The following is an 8675-nucleotide window of genomic DNA, read 5'->3' on the forward strand; positions in this document are numbered from 1 at the left end:
ATTATATATATTATATGAAGAATAATGTACATTACATTTTTTTTCACTAGTAGAGATCATTTATCAACCTGAAATTTTTAATATGAAACCTTCGGCAGTAATTGCTTCTTTTGTTAAGCTATAAAAGAAAGTTTCAAATGCATAATTCTTCTATAATTTTAATAGATTGATTTAAATCATCTTAAAATAACACTTATCCAAATTCTACAGTTAGTAAAAATTATTTATGGGAACTCATACTCGTATTTTTAGAAGATAGTTGTCTAAGGTGCTTGAATTTTTAAAGCTATAAAACTACAAATTTAAATAATTAGTCAGCTGAAATTCAAAGTACTTTTATTTAAAACTAAAATTTCACTTTTTTTACAAACCAACAAAATTATTTTAAATACTGTTTCCGTCTACATGTTGAAACTTGTAATTATTGGAACCTAAAAGGAAAAAAAATATAAATTAGTAAGAAAGTCATATTTACAATAATAGTGGCAGGTCTTAAAATATTAGAAAGTATTTTTTTTATCATTTAAATTAACTGGATGAAATTAATTTTCCTTTTCAGATAAATATCTTCTGCCATTTCTATTCAATCCTCGTAGCTAAAAAGCATGACATGTATCACAGCCACAAAATAAAATACACTGAAGACAGTATTACCATTAACAACATTTACAGAAATTCAAATATACAGGGTGTTTATAAAGTCTCGGACCCATTTTGATGTTTAATAACTCATAAAATAATAAAGATAGATTAAAATTAATAACATAAATGGTTAGATAGACTCAAAAACTTTCATGAACCTTGTCAATGAACTTCCACGTGTGCCCCCTTCGTCGCACGGAGAATATCAAGTCGATAGTCAATTTCACGCCAGGTAGCGGCAAGCATGTCGGCATCCACAGAGGCTATTGCGGTTGTAATTCTGGCTTTTAGGCCATCAATGTTCGACACGATCCTCCTGTAAACATTGTCCTTTATAAATCCCCAAAGAAAAAAGTCCAGCGGCGTTATATCAGGTGATCTGGGTGGCCAAGGAATTGGACCTCCTCGCCCAATCCATCTTCCTGTAAAATGGTCATTCAAAGAACTACGAACGATGATACCCCAATGAGGTGGTGCACCATCTTGTTGCAAAAAGACATGTGGCTGAAGCTCTTCTAGTTGTGGAAATACGAAGTTTTCCAACATGTCTAAGTATACGACTGATGAGATTGTCTTTTCTGTAAAAAAGAAAGCTACCTCTCGTGAAATTGACTATCGACTTGATATTCTCCGTGCGACGAAGGGGGCACACGTGGAAGTTCATTGACAAGGGTCATGAAACTTTTTGAGTCTATCTAACCATTAATGTTATTAATTTTAATCTATCTTTATTATTTTATGAGTTATTAAACATCAAAATGGGTCCGGGACTTTATAAACACCCTGTATAATTCCAATCTTATTATGCAATTTTAACACTTTTTATTTTTCTATACATCTGTAACATTATGGTACTTGTAAGTTTAATAATTAGATTTCCTTCCCTTTCTTTTTTAAAAATCTTTAAACTCAATAAACCTAGTCTATATTTTTCAACTTTTTGTCAGACTTCATGAAACTAGCAGCTTTTTTTTAAATTTTTGACGCTGATTCTGAAAAGGACTTATGTTATTGTCAATCACATCAGAGTTTCTTAAAAAATAGTTATTTTAATAATTTTTAATCAATGTAATCAAGAATCTACAATCGTTTAATAAATTAAAATTTTAAAGTTATGTACCAATTTTTATTCTTTTTTTACACTCAATCGAATAGAACAAATTACAAGCTGATAAGGAGCATTTATTTTAAAGTTGTGAGTAATTTTATGTGAGGAAAATGTCTAAGAGAGAATGATTTGAAATAATACTTTTAAAATAAGTTGAGTATAATATCTCCTATATAACTTATAATACCGAGCAGAATAAAACTAATAGTTAGTTGTTACAAACACTTGTTTAAATATAAATACACATCCCATAGGATGAAACTCAAAATAATGCATATTACTTTCAACAATAAATGTTTTTATTTGCAATTGATTTTATTCAATTCAGGATTAAAATTGCATACTATACTGACTTATTTCTAAAATATTTAAGATTTCCGAAATTCGCACATTTTTGAAGTAGTGAACCATAAACAGCTGCATGAAAAAGCTCATAACCTTGAAACAAATTGTCATATAAACTTGAAATCGGATTTAATTTCATTCTGCCCAATATTCTAATAAGTAATAACAATCTGCTTAGTAAATAATTAACGTGGGTAAAATGCGAGAAAATAACATGTAGTGAAAATAGCAGTTTTGTGATCAAACATGAAGAAGTGAGCTAGTACAGTTACTAGTTTTCAATTATCAAATATCTAGCAAACTATTGTTATCAACAATTACATAAATTCTGTAGTTTATTAGGAGAGATTACTTTTTCTTTTAGGTATAAATTCAGAACTATATCCTAGGGGAAGGCTGAGCAGTAGCTTGCTTGTCTCTTCTTCTGCGCCGCCGCGCATGTGCTATTTACAGCCTAGGCCATCTCAGTAATATCAGGGAACTGTGGATAAGCTCTGTAAATATATATATATATATATACACAATAATATAAACTTTGCAACAAATATCCAAACGATAAGCATACAGCTATAGTAGAATTTCAAAGCAAAATTGCTATTTTAAAAATCTTTCAATTTTCAATGATTTATTTATAAGAGAAATTGTGAACATTTTTCTCAATTAATCAGCGTGCATACTGCTACGTTAAAACATATACATTTAAGCAAAATAAAAAGAATAGTTCTATTTGACTGAACTACAAACAATAAAATATACTGTGCATAACCTGCTGTAACGATTCACCAGTAATGTTACCCAAAACAGTGACGAGAAATATTTCGGTTATTCTCTCTTATTGCTAAGCCTACAACGATAGCCTCTAAGAATATCCTCCAACTTAAATTATTTAAGATCAGGACGCGTCGTTAAAACAAAAATAATAAAATTTAAGTTTCAAAATTGAAGCATATTTGATTAAAAGTGATAAAACTAAATTAATAAATGTCAAGCACACTTACCGAATTTCGAATAGACTTTCGATTGTCAACACACACGCCATTTGCCGGCTCGCATGGAACTCTGGGAAGTGAGTTAGTTAATATGAAGTGTACTTTAAGCAACCTTAAAACAAGCTTAGGTATAAATAAAATGACTTCAACACCTCAATAAATACCTCACTCTCTTTAGTTGAAATAAGGTATATTTTTTTATACCTCATAAATACCTCAATATCGTTAGTAGAAAAAAGGTATATTTTTTATACCTCGTAATTACCTCACTCTCGTTAGTTGAAATAAGGTTGATTTTTTTATACCTCATAAATACCTCTTTTGTTACAAGTGTAAGAGAAACAACCTCGTATACCTTAAAAATCATCTTATCAGTCTGGATGATTTGAAGTGAATTTAAAACAACCTCAAAATAAGCTTAGGTATAAATAAAATGACTTCATATACCTCAATAAATACCTTTTTATCGTTAGTTGAAATAAGGTAAAAATTTTTATACCTCAAAAATACCTCTTTTGTTACAAGTGTAAGAAAATAAACCTGGTATACCTTAAAAATCTCCTTATCAGTCTGGTTGATTTGAAGTGAATTTTAAACAACCTCAAAACAAGCTGAAGTATATATAAATCAACCTCGTACACCTTAATTACAACCTTTACGAGGTATAATTTTTATTGCTGTTTTCTCTGCAACCTTAAATATACCTCAAATATACCTCAAAACAACCTTAATACCTCAAAAAATACCTCAAATCAACCTTAAATATACCTTAAATTTTCATAAGGGTAGATACAATTAAATATAAAAAACGAAGTGATATAATGGAATGTTCTTAAAGTCAATTAAGTAATAAATGAAGTTTTAAATTACGCACATGCTTAGAGTTTCTTACATCTCTTGAGTCATCAAATAAGTGGTTTTAGCCCCTCGGCTAAGCGGACATCAAGTCATAATATATAAATTAATTTCGACATGAAGTATTTGTGCTGCCACAAAAAAACTTTAAAATAAAATTGTGAACTTTTTCAAAAAGAAGTATTTTTTGTAGGAATATAAGGAAAAGTCATAAAATCGTGGAATCTTGCTCAAGTCACGCATCGCGTCAAGAATTTCCTTATAGCGTGCAAGTAGTGTTTTAGGTGCTTTATTGATTATAACTTTAAGAATCAATTTTATGATATAATTGCAATATGAGAAGGGGGTAAATTAAATCCCTTTGATTAAAATTTCTTCGAAAGGAATTAAATATTTGAAAAAAGGCTTAACAGTTTTTAATGAATTTAAACTAACAAAAACATTGAAAGGTACTAAAAGGTAATGGTACTCAATGATTTAGGCAAGCAAGGAAAAGTTTCGATGTCAGCTTTACGAGCTCAGGACTTAGTGGAAATTCAAGATGGAGATTACTCTAAGACAAAATGCACTGTGCAAGAGATCAATGAAACCAGATGAGCCATGATTTTCTGAGTGTTCGTTCCTCGATCAAGGCATTTCATTTCATCATATTTTTTTATTTATCGATTGCTTGCAAAACAATAGCTGCCTTGCTTTAAAAATTATTTTACAATTAAATTTACTTTACAATTTAATGTTTTGCTAAGCATTCATTCATTTTATTTGGGCAGTAAGGTATGACTATTTTTTTTCCACAAAGAAAACGGACTAAAGTAAATAATACCCTTGACTTTTCTCCAGGAGTAAGGGCCACTATATTGAGTACAAAGTCTTATAAAACATCTTGTGCACCATGATTAGAAATTTGCTCTCTCTTTTATGGATGAATGCTTCTTAACGTGTATTAAGATCAAGTTTTCCTACTTAAAATTTTTAAAGGTCGTAAAAATGCTTCACTTGATTTCGGGATAAAAAAAAGTATTAAAATTGTTCACTTTTTTTACTGAAGAGCTGCAACAGGACAAATACTTGAAAAAGTGTAAATATGATAGTTGAAGCTAAACATTTTGCAGGGCAAATAGTAAATTCTCATAATCAGACTTCGAAGATGAAATTAGAAAAGTAAAATTAGAAAAAATATTTAATCGAACGTGGAATTTGAAGACTATGCATTCTTGGTAGTTGTTCAAGTGTGTATGTTTTATTCAACTGTCCTTTTTTTAGAAAATGTAGAAATTATATTCAGAGAAAATTAACAAATTTAAAATTTAATAATGTAACATTTTTTCAGTTATCACGCAAAATACTTTTTGTTTAAATCTCTTATAATTTTAAATTTCTGTACAGCTTTTTAGTATTGTGTCTCGCTCCCCAATATTATCGATAATTTTTAAAGCAAAAATTTTCCTAAGCAAGATTGCTTGATATTTTTCATTTGATTTTGTGATATTTTCAAGTATAAAAAGTATTTTTCAGAAACTATGGGTGTTATTTCATTACTTTTAAACTTTTTTTGAATATTTTAAAATATTCGATGTTTCCACGGTTTTGTCCTCCACGCAATGCCTGAAATTAATTAATTTTGGGAAAAAATATGCATATATGACCCTGAGATATCTTAATACCAAATGTGGATGCATAAAATAATTGTATTCTTAACTATAAAAAAGAAACTCAGGTGAAAGTATAATTTTTCTCTTTGCCGAGAAATTACTCTATGCAGCACTTTCACTGCCAGTTGCGTTTTAAAAAGTAATTAGTGATTTATCAATAAACCAAAAAAGACTTCTCTTTAGTATATAAATTTAATATTTGACTGTTTCATATCTTAATAATGAACCGTTTCAGAATCATCGCCTGCCAAGTAAAAGATATTATGTTCAAGAAATAATTTGATACTTTTGGAATGACACTATTGACAGAAAATGTCGGTATAAATTTCCTTTATCGCGTGATCGTTAGTCAGTCTGTCCGTTACTCATATGGGAATATCAGGAAACTTAAGAAGCTTATGAAAGCAAAATAACGACTATTTCTTAATTTGCACCACTCTGAAAATGTGCAAATAGCCATTTTGCACGTATTTGTTGAATTAATATTTTGTTGTTAGCAAGAGAGCATAAAAACATTATAAATTATTCAGAAATTTTTTTTAATGAACAAACTATCCTATTTTATGTGCTACAAATCAGTGTTGCTGCGATCGTAGGACAGTCCGCATCGTTAATCCATAGTTATTATTATTTAAGTCATAAAATGTTGACTATCTAATGTTGCAGTTCACGGTGAATTCCTAGATTGCTATGTTTCTGATAGGAGAAACGTTTTATTTCCATTTTATTTCTAATTAATTTTAATCGTTTGCTATTTGAATCGTTTTATTTCTAATTTATTTTAACCGTTTCCTATTTTCTGTGCTACAAATAAGTGTTGCTACGATCGTAGGACAGTCTGCATCATCAATCCATAGTTATTATTATTTAAATCATATAATGTTTATCACCTTATGTTGCAGTTCATGCTAAATTGCGATGTTTTTGACAGCAGAATCATTTTATTTCCATTTAATTTCATATATATTTTAATCGTTAGCTATTTTAGTTTAATTCATTGGGTCAGTTCTGTTGAGTTCAAATGCATTCAAGTTTTAAGTTCAAATACATAATTTTTAATACATTCATAGCTGAATAATAGTCCTAGTTTATTATTGATATCTTTACTTCACTGGCCCTATTAATTTTATTCAAGAAAACAATATGCTTAAAAAATTTCTTTGAAATGAAGCAAATACATACATTTTTACGCTATAATTTGCTTGAAATAAATATCTCTATGTTAAAAAAAAAAAAAAAAAAAAAAAAAAAAAAAAAAAAAAGCAGTAAGTTTACAAAAACATTAAATAATATTTCTAAATGATTTAACTTGTTGAAACCAAAATTCTTTTCAGTGATTCTCGCATGAAATATACAATCATTTATTTTCCAACTGAAAACTCTAATCGACATGGCAGCGGGCCAAAGTTAGAAATATAAATGGAAATTAATTCTTAGCTTTTTAGAATCAATTTCTTATCATTCATTTAACATACTTCAGCACTTAATATGTGTCTATGAAATTCATTGAATTGCTTATGTATCCGAGTTCTTCGTAGACTAATTAAATTATGAAGTTCGACCTTTTCTTGATAAATCACTTTTTCTACTGTAGGGTAACCGATTATTGTTCTTTAAAAGAATTTAAAAAAAAATGAGTTCAGGAAGGCAGAACGGCTTTGTGGAAGATTTCTTTTCTTTCTTACTAAATAGTTCTGATTGTTATAAAGCTCGAGTTGATGCCAAGTTAATTCGAACTTGATCGATTTCAGTAAAAATGTGTTTTTTGAGAAGAAAAGTAAGTTAAATTCTATTTCTGGTTGTATAAATCTCTTTCGACTATGCACTTACTTTCCCAACTGCGGAAACGTAAAATGTTTTTATTAGTTATTTCTTTCGACTGTTGCGGACAGAAATTCTAGTTATTCTTCTGTTTTTCAAAATAGTCTTACAAAAAATAAAATGGATATAGAAACGGAAAATGTCTTTTTTTTTCTAAATTCGATCAAATGGATTTCAGGTTCCTGTAAATCTTTTTCTTTTGGTGTCCTTTTACCTACTTCCTGCTCTTACATTATTTTTATTTTTTATTTTCTTGCTCTTTTTTTGCTTTTCTTAAAATCATGGAAAATTTGAAGTCATAAAAACAATTTTATGTATTTAGAAATATACATATATGTGATAAGCAATGGCTAACTTTCTTATTTACAAGTGAAAATATGAAAAAAGGAAAAATAACCCTAAGATTAAAAAAAATTATCTAACATAAATTATAAGGCCCGTTACCAAAAATTAAACCTGAGTATGATAGCGCTAAAATTTTATAAAAACTATTGCAAATTGTTAGACTAATAAGGAATACATTTTCTTTTAGGTTTGCTTTTGTCTACATTAAAAAAGCAGTTATTGCCATCAATGTTAGTCGCTACCGTTTCTTGAAATTTTTGTAGCTCGCGACTCTTACTCTATGCAATACTGTGAAAAAGTACGAAATTTTGCAGACTTTTAGACTAGTGTTTTAAGAACATTCTGGCTGGTATAAAAATGTTATTAATGCATACATAAAGTTTCTGAGTATTTTCTTATGTCAAAATGGAAGTTTTTGTTTTCAGCGCTACGCAGTTTAGTTTAGCGAAATCTATTAGCACGGTAATTTATGATTTTTTTTTGAAGTCACATATCTTTCTGAGTATTATTTTGTTTTAATTTCATTTTGATGTAATTAATAAGTTTATATTCCTTTCTTTACGAGTTTAGGATTTTTTGATTTTTAAGAAAAACTTATCACAATAAAATTATGCTTTTTTATAGCCACGTTCTCTCCTATCTAAAGATAAAAAGAATGTTAACCTTTCTTTAAATTTTGAATTAGTTTTGGAGTTTTTTAATTTTAAAGCTTGTTCTTAGGCTTTGAAGTCGTTTGCATAAAATCATTTCAAAGTGCTAACAATTATTTTATATATTTTTTTATATAATTTACAATTATTTTATATAATTGTAAATTATACAATTATTTTATATAATTTTATTTATTTTTTTATTTTTGAGAAGTTGCGTTAGCAGTTGCGAGATATGAGCGAATGATAACAGGCAGAGGTTGGATCG

General features: G+C 28.5%; 1 long non-coding RNA gene across 2 annotated transcripts; it reads right to left on the minus strand.

The window, feature by feature from the left end:
• Positions 1 to 319: 319 nt before the first annotated feature.
• On the minus strand, positions 320 to 3330 carry LOC122270476 (uncharacterized). 2 transcript variants are annotated; one of them, XR_006225818.2, is made up of 3 exons: positions 3094 to 3330; positions 2448 to 2589; positions 320 to 431 (listed from the first exon to the last, which is right to left on the minus strand). It is a non-coding gene; the product is annotated as an uncharacterized lncRNA (long non-coding RNA). The 2 variants fall into 2 exon arrangements; XR_011638211.1 differs by having other exon boundaries at positions 801 to 2589.
• Positions 3331 to 8675: the final 5345 nt, after the last annotated feature.

This window comes from Parasteatoda tepidariorum, chromosome X1 (assembly GCF_043381705.1).
Source record: "Parasteatoda tepidariorum isolate YZ-2023 chromosome X1, CAS_Ptep_4.0, whole genome shotgun sequence".
NCBI lineage: Eukaryota > Metazoa > Arthropoda > Arachnida > Araneae > Theridiidae > Parasteatoda > Parasteatoda tepidariorum.